Genomic DNA, 12,590 nt, shown 5'->3' on the forward strand with positions numbered 1-12,590 from the left:
TATCAAGGGCATCAGTCCTTCTTTCTGTACTCACAAAATCCTCATGGAGGAAGAATACAAACCCATGGTCCAACATCAAAGACGTCTTAATCCCAACATGCAAGATGTGGTGAAGAAGGAAGTAATCAAATTGCTTGATGCTGGATTAATCTACCTGATCTCGGATTCACCTTGGTTAAGTCCAGTTCAAGTAGTACCCAAGAAGGGAGGAATGACAGTCGTAATGAATGAGAAGGACGAGCTGATACCAATGAGAACCATCACAGGCTAGCGAGTTTGCATTGATTACCAGAAGCTTAATGACGCTACAAGAAAAGATCATTTTCCACTTCCTTTTATCGACCAAATGCTTGAACGATTATCTGGAAAAATGTTCTACTGTTTTCTTGATGGATTTTCCGGATACTTTCAAATTCCCATCGCTCCTGAGGATCAGGAGAAAACCACCTTTACATGCCCGTATGGAACCTTCGCCTACCGAAGAATGCCATTTGGATTATGTAATGCTCCAGCCACCTTCCAACGTTGCATGGTGGCCATCTTTCATGAAATGATCGAACACACTATGGAAGTTTTCATGGACGACTTCTCAGTCTTTGGAGACTCCTTAGATCACTGTCTGAAAAACCTAGACAAAATGTTGGCTAGGTGCGAAGAAGTAAACTTAGTACTCAACTGGGAAAAATGTCATTTTATGGTCAAAGAAGGCATCGTTCTAGGTCACAAGATATCCCAAGAAGGACCAGAAGTTGATAGGGCCAAAATAGAAACCATATCCAAACTTCCACCACCAACTTCTGTCAGAGCCATTAGAAGTTTTATAGGACACGCAGTCTTCTACCGCCGCTTCATAAAAGACTTCTCGAAAATTGCTAGACCTATGACCAAACTTTTGGAGAAAGACGCACCATTCGTCTTCTCTGAAGAATGTGTTGAATCATTCAACATATTAAAAGACAAACTTGTCAACGCACCAATCATGACTACACCCGATTGGACCCTTCCATTCGAGATCATGTGTGATGCAAGTGACTTTGCAGTTGGAGTCGTACTCGGCCAACGCAAATAAAAACACTTTCACCCAATTTACTATGCCAGTAAAACTCTTAACGATGCACAAGAAAATTACACCACAACGGAAAAAGAGTTACTAGCATTAGTCTTTGCTTTTGAAAAATTTAAATCCTAGCTAGTTCTTTCCAAAACCATAGTTTACACCGACCATGCCGCCATACGTTACCTCTTCAACAAGCAGGATGCCAAACCCAGACTTATCAGATGGATTCTACTACTCCAAGAATTCGACATAGAAGTCAAAGACAAAAAGGGAGCAGAGAATGTAGCTGCATACCATCTTTCACGCTTAGAATGCCCAGCTTCAGAAAAACTTCACAAAGAAATTATCAATGATAATTTTCCGCATGAAATTCTCATGCAAATCCAAGCAGTCATGCAGGAAAAGGATGAAAGTCCTTGGTTTGCCGACTTAGCAAACTATCTGGCTTGTAGAATCCTAAGAAAAGAGCTAACTCATCAACAACGGAAGAAATTCTTCTCCGACCTTAGGTTCTACTTCTGGGAAGATCCATACTTGTTTAAGTTAGGGGCCAATCGGGCGTAGGTGTGTAGCGGGAAATGAGGCCTTAGATATTCTTAAACACTGTCATGAAGGACCTACTGGTGGACACCACGGTACCGCCACTACGGTTAGAAAAGTGTTTGATGCAGGATTTTTCTGGCCCACCATATATAAAGACACACATGCTTTGATCCAAGCATGCGATGCTTGTCAAAGAGCCGGAAACATCTCACCCAAAAATGAGATGGCTCAAAAAGGCATTCAATTTTGTGAGGTCTTTGATGTATGGGGAATAGATTTCATGGGCCCATTTCCTAACTCATTCGGAAATAAGTACATCCTTGTAGCAGTCGACTACGTGTCTAAATGGGTAGAAGCACAAGCTCTTCCGACTAACGATGCTCGAGTAGTTGTACGATTTCTGAAAAAGTTATTTTCACGATTCGGTACTCCAAAAGCCCTAATCAGCGACAGAGGTACCCACTTCTGTAACGCTCTGATGGATAAAGTCTTAGCACGATATGGGGTTCACCACCGACTGGCAACACCATATCACCCTCAGACTAGTGGGCAAGTAGAAGTCTCGAATCGAGGAATTAAAAGGATTTTAGAAAGAACTATAGGAATGAATCGCAAAAATTGGGTAGAAAAGTTAGATGACGCTTTGTGGGCCCTCATGACGGCTTACAAAACCCCCATAGGAACAACACCATTCAAACTTGTTTATGGGAAGGCATGTCATCTACCTGTAGAACTAAAACACAAAGCGTATTGGGCTCTCAGAACAGTGAACTTTGATCTAATGTCCGCCGGTAAAAACCGGAAAGATCAAATTCACGAACTAGAAGAACTAAGAGCACTGGCATATGAAAATTCCTGGTCTTACAAAGAAAAGACTAAACGTTTACACGACGCTCATTTAAAAGGAAACAAAAAATTTCAAGTTGGCGATCGTGTATTGTTATACAACACAAGTTTACGTCTTTTCCCGGGAAAGTTGAAATCTCGTTGGACAGGTCCACACATAGTTGAATCAGTTTTTGACTACGGGACAGTCGAGATTTCAACTTCTGACGGCCACAAGTTCAAAGTTAATGGACATCGATTAAAACCATACGTCGATGGACCATTCGAGACCGTCTTAGAGGTACTAATCCTCCACCAAATCCGATAAACATATTGGGAGTAGGGTCTGGCTAAGACCCTGATTAAACTAGGCATCGTAAATAAATAAATAAATAATAATAATAATAATAAATATATAATAATTGTGATTTGGATGTTTGTTAGTTGTTTGCGGTTTTACTACTTAGGTACACTACAGGAAAACGGATGAAACACAGGGGACGCTCTGTCGAAATTTCGTTAGCCCGTAGGGAAGTTCCTTTCCATTTTACCCTCCATACTTCATATGAATCTTATTATTAATCTTTTTATGAATCTTTTCACATTGAGGACAATGTGAGATTCAAGTGTGGGGTGGGGAATTACTTGACCAATTGCTTGCTCAACTAATGATAAAGATTCTATAATAAACTAAATTTTTGTAGCAAACAAAGACTATTTTTATAACAAAACCAAAAGCATATCCAAGAAAATTTTTTGCAAATAACCAACTGCAAATCTATTATAACCAAAAAAAGTGAAAAAGTAAAAAAAGAAGTTTTGTAATATTGAGAAGAAATTTATGCAAAATATGGCGTTTATACCCAATTCCTCTGTTACTGTGAGATAAACCTAATGCCATATAAATATTTTTTCGGAAGCCTTGAGTGAGTCATATGTTTCGTGTGATTTAGAACTTGTCGCAACTAATTATTTCAAGACAACACGAAGCGTTGTATAAGGAAGAAGGTAATATTATCACAATCCCTTCAAACCATTCTCCAAATCACAAAACCCAAAAATCTTATCCAAAAAAACGTTACCACTTTATCCATCTCACCGGTAAAATACAAAACTGGTGTTTTACCGGCAGACCCTAAAGAACTGGAAATGCATTCTTTCGATTTCAAATTCATTTCCTGTATACATTTCGCAAAAACCTAAGTAGCCTTCAGAAGTTAGGAAGAGAATCTTTCTCTTTAGCAATGAGGTGATGAAAAAGTGGCGCAAAAATGAACAAAGGCCACCATTATGTGGAATTTCCAAAAACGCAATGAAAAGAAGAGCAAAAAGATATGAACAATGCTTAGGTTGCGGAAACTGGTCCCACGAAGGAAGATGTAGAAAAAGTCAAACTCAGTCTCAGCATGAATATACCGAACTAATGAGGGTGGGGGCTATTAGGCTCAAAGCCGAATGATCCATAAAAGTTGGGAGTTATGTTCAAAGCAAGATTGAGGAAGAACTGATCCACATCCTCGAAAAATTGGTCTTGGCGATCTGACCTTAAAAGAGTCACTAGTTAAAAAAAACAAAAAACAAAAAAAACAATTGGGAGAAAGGAGCTAACCGTTGAAGACATCTTAAGACTCCCCCGACATGCAGCAGAAGTTGTATTTACCATCCTCATTAACATAAACCCTTGAACCACCACAAATACCAAATCCCTACTCACACAAAACCAACCCATGTTACCTTCTAATCTATGCAACCCTTCACAAAGGTGGAGATTTGAACTTGTTACAAGCTTATTTTCACAGGTTACATCTTGACTAACAGTGTTCACATACATACATTACAGGTATGATCAAATATAAAACCGAGAGTGAGTGAACATTGTGAGAACGTGACGTTTTGCATAAACGGAAACTCATAAAAACAAAATCACTTTTTTATATATCACTACATATATTCCTATGATTTAAGGTTCGTTATTTTGTTCCCATTTTCTTGGAACTCTTTTGGGGATGTTTAAGCTATAGTCCTAACTTGCTATTTTTAGAGAATATTTATAAGTAGCTTGCTTGAGGACAAACAAGGTTCAAGTGTGGGGATGTTTGATGTATATAAAAATATACATCTTTTTAGCATCAAATAATCTCTAAAAACTGCAACTTCTTATCGTATAATATAGTTAAAATAACTACTTATCATGTTAAAATGTATTTTCAGGTGAATCCAAGCCTCAAACGAAGAAACGAATGAAAAAAACAAAAAAAAACCATAGAAAACAGCAAAACATGGGGTTATGCTTCAGGAAACATGGGGCTGTGCTTCAGGAAACATGGGGTTGTGCTTTCAGGAAATACGGGGCTGTGCTTTTGGAAACACGGGGCCGTGCTTACCTCTCAGAAACAACAAAAAGAATTAGCATATGTCACTAAAAAGCACGGGGGCGTGACTAAGGAAGCACGGGGCCGTGCTTACCTCCCAAAAACGACAAAAAGAATTAGCACATGTCACTAAAAAGCACGGGGGCGTGCCTAAGGAAGCACGAGGCCGTGCTTACCTCTCAGAAACGACAAAAAGAATTAGCACATATCACTAAAAAGCACGGGGGCGCGCCTCAGGAAGCACGGGGCCGTGCTTACCTCTCAGAAACGACAAAAAGAATTAGCACATGTCACTAAAAAGCACGGGGGCGTGCCTAAGGAAGCACGGGGCCGTGCCTACCTTCCGGAAACGACAAAATAAATCTGGCACATGTCATAAAAATACACGGGGGTGTGCTCATCAAGCACGGGGCCGTGCCTCACTATCCAGATTGCCTATAAATAGTGGCTCATGTTGCACTCATTTGGTGTGCCTTGAAAAGAGTTCTATCCGGTTTTCACTTATAAAAACACACACTAACACTCACTTTGAAGATCTAGTGAAGAGATTGAAGGTTTGGAGGTCATCACCACTAATCATCATCATCAACCATCATTACCATCATTAAGAAGAAAGATTCATCTACATTTGGTTAGATTGTTCCAAGTTTAATCATGTATTTGTTATTATCAATCATCTTAATGTTTATCATCATGCTCATTATGAGCTAAACTCCTTTTACCATCTAAAATCTATGAAGAAGCTTTGTTTTACTTGATAATTAATCAAGACATGTGATGTAGTCTAGTAAAGTACATGGTTATATTACAATTATCTTTTGATGAGAAATGTTTCACCGTCTTAAATCACTAATTCAAAGTTGGTGGTTGTCAATCTCATTGGCAATCGTTCATGATCGATTCATGTTCTTGAAAGATAGAAATACTTTGATACATTATCGAAACATGGATCCTTATATTGTACTTAGAAATGATGAGATATAAGTTATGGTGTATTTTTCTAAACCTTGGTAATCCGAAAATGGCTTTGCTTAGGATATCAAATTAGTTAAAGAAACCATATGTTAACGGAATATGTAATTATAGCCTACATAAATCAACCAAGGGGAGGTTGTGTGATGAACTACAACCACCCGAAGTTGTTAGAATTGGTATTCGAGAAATTAAAGTCAATCCTAATCTTTCTACTTTATGAAACTACTTGCCAACTTAAATTGACATCATTGAGATGGTATGACATTAGGAAAGGGTGGACTTTAAAATGCGAATATCATCTCCTTAGTGCCAAAGATGCTCACTTAAGGTTTAAGGAGCTATCTATCACATATTGCTACGGCAAGTTTATCACATGTCTACATATTAATTATCAATGCTAAAATGGAGTGGATTTTTTATCTTAGATTGTAACCTTCGCATAATTGAACAACTCGTTTAGAATTTCTTATCTTGGTCACCTATATATTATATATAAGTATTTACATTTTATAAAAAGTTCAAAATTAACCCCAAAATGATTAAAACCTCCGATTAAAGCAAAACAACGATTTATTATTAGAAACCTTTGTGTCCACGGATCGATAATTGGTTCTTACCAATACTATCCTACATATACGATGGGTACACTTGCCTATTTTGTGTGTGTTTAGTCTTTGTAGAAATCACTTTTATAAATTTATAACATGATCTTGTGCAAAAGCTAAATATCCAATTTATCATATTTATACAAGCCGCGCACAAGCACCATCAGTTTTAAACCTGAAGGTCAAGAACATCTAGTCTGTAAGCTCGAGAAATCAATATATGGGTTGAAACAAGCATCACGTCAATGGTACCTAAAGTTTGATGAAGTCGTGAAGAAATAAGGTTTTGCAAAGAATCAAGTGGATCAATGCACCTACCTCATAATGAGTGGGAGTAAGTTTATTATACTTGTCCTTTACGTAGATGATATTATATTGGCAAGTAATAGTTTAGACATGTTGCATGAGTCGAAGCGATTACTCTCGCATAACTTCGACATGAAGGATCTCAGAGATGCTTCTTATGTTATTGGCATCGAAATTCACTGAAACATACATAGAGGAATCTTAGGATTATCTCAAAGGGCCTACATTGACCGTGTCCTTATTCGTCACAACATGCAACATTGTAACCCAACTGCAGATCCTGTAGTTAAAGGAGACGTTTTCGGGGCATTCCAATGTCCGAAAACAGAGGTTGAAAAGGAGAAAATGAGATTGATACCTTATGCATCAGTAGTCAGGAGCCTTATGTATGCACAAGTTTGTACTCGTCCAGATATTGCTTATATTTCTGGAATGTTATGCCGTTATCAAACTAATCCTGGCCTTGAACACTGGAAAGCAGCTAAGAAGGTACTTCGATATCTTCAAAGGATGAAAGACTACAAAGTGACTTATAGAAGAAGTGATCATTTAGACGTGGTAGGTTATTCTGATTCTGAATTTGCTAAATGCAAAGATGACAAGAAGTCCACTTCGGGGTATATCTTTATGTTAGTGGGCGGGCCCATCTCATGGAGGAGTCATAAGAAACAGTTAACGACTACTTCCACCATGATGGCAGAATATATAGCTGTTTATAATGCTACCTGCTGTGGAATGTTGCTTAAAAATCTGATTTTTGGGCTCAAATTAGTCAATTCTATTTCTAGACCATTGAAGCTTTATTGTGATAATTCAGTTGCCGTTAATTTCTCGAACAGTAACAGTTCGACTGGAGCTGGTTTATATCTTGATACAAAGTATTTGTTCGTGCATGAACGAGTTGAGGAAAATAAACTTTGTATTGAGTATATTAGTACACATAATATGCTAGCGGATCCGATGACTAAAGGTCTCCACCTAAAGTTTTTTGAAGAACATGTTGCTAATATGGGATTTACTGAATACCTTATTTAATTGCATATTGTACTTATTTACATTCTATTTAATAACATTTCCTCTGTTTTGATTTTGTATGTCTCTTAATATGTTCTGCATGCGTAATGACATATAGACAAATTATTATACAAATCAAATATTTGAAGGGCTTACTTATATAATTTTGATCATAACTACTTAGGTTTTAAACAAGGATTGCAGTATGATTAATGGGGGTCTTGAGCTGATGTTCAATTCAATGACTGTATTTATCTGCTCCAGTTTAATTTAAAGCTAAAATGAGTGTTAAAATCTGCAGACTAATCTAATGCTCATAATAAATGATTATTTGGCCAAGTGGGAGAATGTAAGAATAAATATATGGATATGTATATTTATGTATGCCCTACATGATCATTTATATTATAATAGATCAAAGTTAATTAAATTATACCTTATTATATTAGCTAGGTAATTGTTGATGGACCAAATTACCCTTTCTTGCTAATCAAGGATTTCCCCTTGGATGTATATAAATATGGAGAGACTAATTAACATCATAAGTAACCCTAAACCCTCACATCAAATTCGTGAGCCTCTCTCTCCCTCTATTATTCGGTTTTCTCAAGAACCCTAATCCCCATCACTCATATACATCCTAAAGGGGAACTCGACCAAGCTGACTGTCATGTCGTCTGGATCATTCTCATTAGCCGTGGCCTCTCTCTCTGCTGTAACATGTATGTTTTAATTATAGGTTTATCATAACATCCATGTTTTCTATTACATACATGAAGAACTGATCAACACCCTAGCTGGGAGAAAGGAGAAGAAAACACAACTTACGAGAGCTCGAGCTTGAGTTCGGCTTGATTCGATTCGAACTCCTTTTTCAAGAAAAAAAAAACTTGAGCTCGGCTTGACGGCTTGTTAGGTTTTTTTCATGTTTAAGGTCAAATGCAGCTCTTTTGTTATCTATTAATTAATTTATATTTTATGTATTTGTTTATTATAGTTTCTATATACATAGCGGTATATATTACTTAGTTATTTATATCACGATAATAAAAATATTATTTATGTAAGTATATATATGTGACGAAACACTAGGTGAAGTTGCTATGATCAAGTTAGCATTCATCTGGGTAGGGATCTGTAGTGAGGTGATTCAAGGTTCCCACCGACTTGCCCTGCAAACAGAACACTGTGAACTCGTTACGAGAATGGGAGTTTTTTTTTGAGGGGGGGGGGGGGGTTCTACTCGTAACCATCATTCAGCGTGAGGATAAGTATTGAGTATTGAGAGTAATAGTAGAGAAGACTTGATGCCTTTACCGTTGGTTCAACATCCTATTTATAGCCGCAGAGGTAGAGAAGATTTGGTCAGGCTGTCATCGTCAATCGAATCTTTTATTCCCTATGGGTGAGCACGTATGTGGTCTCCGATTGGTCGTGACAGCTGCCAGGTAGGACAATTGTTACCTGAAGATACAGTGTTGGTGTCTCATGCTAGGCTCGTCTTGTGCTCCATGTCCTTTCAGTACCACATGTCCCCTTGAAGGGTTTATGCATTGTGATTGGTTATAGGACTAGCCGTTATGTGATGTGTTCCTTCCGCGGGTGACTGTCCTTTAGGTTGTGTATTTGGGGACTGGTTCGTGGGAGTAAGAGGATGCTGTAGGTAATTCTCGCTTCTGCGGGCAAGTTTATGACTCTAACTCTACAATATATTTAATACATAAAATAATAAGTTCGGTTAGACTCGTGAGTCAGCTTGATCTCGATAAGTTAATTGCGGGCTGTGACTCGTTTATTAAACAAGCATATTTTAATGCACGCACTTGGGCTCAGGCTAGGTACAAGCTTTTTAATTACCCGATCTCGAGTAGTTCATGAGCCAGCTTGGCTCGTTTACACACCAACCTGTAAGTCTGTAACTACATCTTTGATTTTCAACCCATAAATCCATCTGTGGCTTCCTTGTTCGGGCTTTACTTCATGCCAACATGACACCACAATAATCTTTGACAACAGTCTCAAAGGATTGTGGGTGCATCTGGTGGTCGTTTATTTTTAACCGCGGGGTGGTTTACTAGCGCTAGGCCTTGGAACACAATTTTCAAGATTGTTTCATTTAACAAAATTGAGTTACCGAACTTTTATGGGAATAATGAAATATTCATTTTATCAACATCCGAATCTCCCATTCTCAAAGCTCTTTTTTCATCGAGGGCAATAGTGCATAAATCGGTTCTCAAAGTCTAAACCTAGTTTTAGGTAAGGGGCCAAGACCACGAGTTTGAGATGAGTTTTGCAGTTATAGTCTTATAGATAAGAATAGAATGCTAAATATGTCTAAAACATGATCTATTGTAGTTTTTATAACGACTTTAGTGCAACTAGTCATCGAATGACTCCGAAAGGCTTACCTTCCGCATATAACCCACTTTACCCTAGTTTGAAACCTAGAATTGTAGTGTTCTCGTTTGTTGAAATCAAACCGGGGCCTCAGAAGGTTCCTACATAATTATGTCAAATGTGTGATTCGTATCCGATACATCCCCAGCCTTGTCTCACACTTAACCCAGCTAGCATTTGCCAACTGAACCAAGGATTATTGGCTGATCCATTATATTTGATATTATAAATTGAATTTCTAGTGTAGAAAATTCAACTTTAGTATTAAGTTGATTAATATAGTTATGTGACAACCAAAAAAATATGTTGCATAACGAAGGTTTCATGTGCCTTAAGATTAAAAGGTGACAGTTCACTGAATTTTTAAAATAAAAACGGAATGCATATAATCTTGATCATAACCATTGCAAAGTTAATAATTTACTACAATAGTTTTAGTTAACCGTAAAGGCTAGAAAGCTAGATTTAAGAGAAAGTACTTGTTAGGACACTTAAAACTATAACCAGTATGAAAATAATTTATAATAATATAGTTCGTAGTTTATTAACTTAACTCATAAACCATTAGTCAGAGTACAAAAACTCTACTACCCATATAATCATCTCACTTCAATAATGATGATCTACTTGGATGATTCTAATGGTAATTACATACTAAATTCTTTTAGACTTGATCTAATCGGTTGTTAACAGGTCCGGTCGATGAATTCATGTCTGTCAATGTTAATTCACTCTTGCCTTCTCTTCTCGCGATCATCTCTTGTGTTGATTTGTAAAAGTCGCATATAGAATCAGTTGTGCCAATCCAAAAAGTGCCCCGATTCCATTAGGCACCTAAAATTAAAGAAGGCATTAACTGTTAACGAAATTTTACATATTTGAGTCCGGGGTTCAGTAATTCATGTTTGGCGCACAATTAAGGTAGAGAAAGAATGATTACTGCGACAAATGGATCAAAACGTATGAGAGCATATGAGAACCAACAAATGCCATTGGCAAAACAACACAGAGAAAGCAGGAACGGCATGTACTCGACACTTTTTGTCGTGATCACCATTTTCTGCATAGGCAATTATTAGGTAAATATAAATCAGCTTGAAAATAAATAGTTTAAAACAAATATTATAGTTAATTAATTGAATTATAAGTTGGTCATTAGGCATATAACCCCCAAGACATCCTCAACAAGGATGATACGAACAAACTAGACTGATGATTCGTACTATTAACTCCTTACATTTAATAATGGAATAATATGATATCTAATCTTATAATATTTCTTTTAAAGATAATAACTAAGCATTTAATATTACACGTATGTTTATCATTTATCATACCATGACCGACAGCGGAGCTGCATACATCACGATATTACCACCCACAGCAATGCCACCAACGATTGCTGACCGAAGCTTTGTGGTATGTGTTAGTGACAATACCAATATAACCAAGACACAAAGAAATATAACCTCAACGATCAATGTCAGTAATACCCTGATTCTCTTTTTATGATCAGAGTAGATAATAAAAAGTAATAAGTAAACGAATTCAATAACGATTCCAAACCCATTTGTGGTTGTGACCAACAAGCTATGAGGGTGCACCAAGGGTAGACCATAGAAGATCCATAGGCCACAATTCACAAAAGTGACCAAATATGGCACCGGTGAAAATCTCTCAACCGATTTCCTTTTCCATATCTTATAAAACGTTGGCCTGAAAACAACCAAAAATCAAAACAAACTCATTTACAATGTGAGTTTATATAACTAATTAAAGACTTATGTCATTCATATTAATACATACATACACACATACATTCATAATTTCATATTCATATATACATAGAAAAATGATAAGCTTACACTGTTGACAAGAACAAAATGATTGAAATGATGTTTCCTGTAAAGAAAAACAAAACAAAAAAAGTACGTATATGCATTACTAACATATAATACCGTTGTAATATCAATGTAAATTAGACTGTTAAGAGTTCTTTCGATTAATCATTCACCAAAAATGAAGAGAAGTGCTTACCAATGACACCGATTACATTGCGAGCTAAATCAGCGGAAACCATGGATGAACTCTCTTTGTTTATGTGTGTGTATTAGAGAAAGAGAGAGATAGAGAAGTTGCATATGCATTTCAGCTAAGTTCAAGTTTGTATTTATAATTACATTTTTATTATTCTTTCTAGAAAAATATTCAATGTTGCTAGCTATGCATTAACTTTATTGCCAACAGGCAACAGTCATATAATTTGTTAAAAAAAATGCATATATAAATTATTATATCGTATGTAGACAAATAGTTAATATAGATTAAGCAACATTAATGCAATGAAAAAATGCATTCCCATTTGCTGAATATTGCCATAAAGGTAAATGAACCAAAGCCAGTTAGCCAGGCAACTAAAATTAAAGTACAACATAGAAGAGCCACAAATACATGTTGAGTGATGAAAGGATATATGTTGGTTAGTTGTCATAT

At 36.7% G+C, this 12,590-nt stretch overlaps 2 pseudogenes across 1 annotated transcript; one reads left to right on the top strand and one right to left on the bottom strand.

The window, feature by feature from the left end:
* The first annotated feature begins 6,935 nt into the window (after positions 1-6,935).
* On the top strand, positions 6,936-7,718 carry LOC143557930 (secreted RxLR effector protein 161 pseudogene; annotated as a pseudogene).
* Positions 7,719-10,493: 2,775 nt separating this feature from the next.
* LOC143557919 (bidirectional sugar transporter SWEET6b-like) lies at positions 10,494-12,222 on the bottom strand (annotated as a pseudogene). Its single transcript, XR_013139646.1, has 5 exons — positions 12,135-12,222; positions 11,963-11,999; positions 11,435-11,813; positions 11,038-11,157; positions 10,494-10,931 (listed from the first exon to the last, which is right to left on the bottom strand). The product of XR_013139646.1 is annotated as a bidirectional sugar transporter SWEET6b-like (transcript).
* Positions 12,223-12,590: the final 368 nt, after the last annotated feature.

The sequence above is a fragment of the Bidens hawaiensis genome, unplaced genomic scaffold (assembly GCF_021521415.1).
Source record: "Bidens hawaiensis isolate Kalapana, Puna unplaced genomic scaffold, B.hawaiensis_p1.1 tig00019230_1, whole genome shotgun sequence".
Classification (NCBI taxonomy): domain Eukaryota; kingdom Viridiplantae; phylum Streptophyta; class Magnoliopsida; order Asterales; family Asteraceae; genus Bidens; species Bidens hawaiensis.